Source organism: Thalia democratica, chromosome 1, assembly GCF_965202585.1.
Source record: "Thalia democratica chromosome 1, ktThaDemo2.hap1.1, whole genome shotgun sequence".
Taxonomy (NCBI): domain Eukaryota; kingdom Metazoa; phylum Chordata; class Thaliacea; order Salpida; family Salpidae; genus Thalia; species Thalia democratica.
Window position 1 is genome coordinate 87,457,004 of NC_139165.1, and position 2,272 is coordinate 87,459,275.

The window sequence follows — 2,272 nt, forward strand, 5'->3', positions numbered from 1 at the left end:
TTTAGCTTAGCACATAAACTTAAACAGTTTATGCAAAACTTAATGGTTGTTTTTGTATTAAAGCGTTTCAGACATTTCTACTATTAAAAAAAAGTAGCAAGACATAGTTTTAAAATAAAACTTGTATATTGAAAAAATAAATTAGATTAGTTACATCAAACTGTTACATCAACGACAAGCAACAGACAAAAAATGTTAAACAATTTTCTCCTAAACACTTTAGCACGCACAATGGATCAAAATTAACTTATTCATAGGTTTATGAATTTAAAAACTTGGCTTCAGTCGCCCTCCCAGGTGGTCTAGTGGTTAGGATTCGTGGCTCTCACCCACGCGGCCCGGGTTCGATTCCCGGTCTGGGAACTTCTTTAAACTAACGTGTTTCAAAAAAAAAATTCAAACTCTATTATATGTTGAACTTAGTTAAGGTTTCAACAGTCAAACATTTTCAACAAAACTCCTTAGAATTCAAAAACAAATTTCTCTACTAAAAATTTAGAGTAAACTTTGTAGTTAATGACTTTCAAAACTGTATTGAATTAATTCTTAAAAAATTGTAATAATTTTAAACCAAACAACATTCTATAAACTATCATAATAAAATTTGATTGCAATTGTCTGTATTATTACATTACTAAAAGTAAAAAAGTTGTCAGAAAAAGTTCGTTTCAGGTTTAACAAATTAATTGTTCAAAATGTTTTGTTATTGCTTAAATTAGATATTATGAAAAATAATAATTTAAGGTTATTCAGAATTACTTTAATATTTATACTTTAAACATTATTACATTATATAGTGACTAATGAACCTTTTTTAGAAACAATGTTAGCGTAACAACTGTTTCACACAAATAATGATGTTTTGTTTGAGTTTAAATCATCATACAAACTTAATTCCATTTTTATGACATTTAATAAAATCTATTAACTTTTATATCAATTTTAAAATATTACTTTTGAAAATTGTTACTCGACACACAGATTTGAAAAAATTTTTAATTTAATATTTTAAAGTAAAAAATAAATCTTAAAAGTTGTTTAAATAAATACAGGTAAATCTACACCGTTAACGAAATAAATATTTTATGTATAAACTACAAATAAAGTTTCAGATACTATTAGTAATTTATTAGTCGTGAATAACTGAAAACTTTTAATTAAAAATTATTTAACATTAGATTAAAATTGAATAACTCTAGTTATACAACACTTTTTGAAATAAACTTTAGTTACTGTTATTGAAAAGTACGTTATGTTCATTTCTAGCTGTACTACTAAATCTTTTTTTGTAAGTCAAATTCTAGTTACAAATGAAAAAAACTTGTGACAAAAAACGCAATTTTATTTAACCCAGAATTCAATTCCAGAAAGTTAGAACAGATAGTGAAGTAATAACTTGTTCTCTACTAAAAATTAATAATTTACTGTCCAAATAAACAGTTAACTTATATGCTTGACAGTGGTGAAAAAACGGTAATAATTATAATCCTAATTTAAAAGAATAAGTCTAATTATTTTTAAAGAGTGTACAGTTTGTGATTTAAAATACTTGGTAATATTTTAGTTTTAAACAAAATTACAACTTCATATAAAACAAACTTTTTTCTGTTCTTAAAATAGCTATTTTTTCTTCCAGACATTTACGGAATTGTAAGAGGTCAGATTTTTTTCGTCGTATTCTATATTATATTGTTATAAAAATAACTATTTAAAACAAAACATATAATATACCAAATCTTACTTACAATTTTTGTAACTGAATAAAAGAAAATAGTTTATAATGTTTTATTATTTTCTTTTATTCTTTAAATGCAAAATTTCAAGAACCAATTTATTAACTTAGTTGTACGCTGTTAACTAAAATTTAAAAGTACAAATAGTTAATTGAGCCGCGAATTTAAATAAAGTGTTGATTGGAAAGGGTATTTTCCCGGTATAAAGTAATTTGATAAAAATGACTAATCATGTATAAGTTTTAAACTAAGTATAAAGGCATTAGCTTTTTTATTCTTTAATTTAATCAGCTACAATTAAAAAAACATACTAAATCTTTATTTTAAGTATTGCTGTAAAATTCTTCTAGGTTAACTAAGAAAAACTATTATAATTAATTATTTTTAACTCACTCATGCTTATTTTTTTAAAACAGGGTTGGCACACACTCAGGATATTTTGAATTATTTTTAATATTAAGATGACTCTGATACCTCAAGCCATTTTTTTTTTCAATTTCTTATTTTAAATTATTTTAGTAAAATCTTAGTCCACTTTA

General features: G+C 23.7%; 1 non-coding gene across 1 annotated transcript; it reads left to right on the forward strand.

Annotated features, from left to right (window-relative positions):
- Positions 1-291: 291 nt before the first annotated feature.
- Trnae-cuc (transfer RNA glutamic acid (anticodon CUC)) lies at positions 292-363 on the forward strand. The gene has a single exon. It is a non-coding gene; the product is annotated as a tRNA-Glu (tRNA).
- The last annotated feature ends 1,909 nt before the right edge of the window (positions 364-2,272 follow it).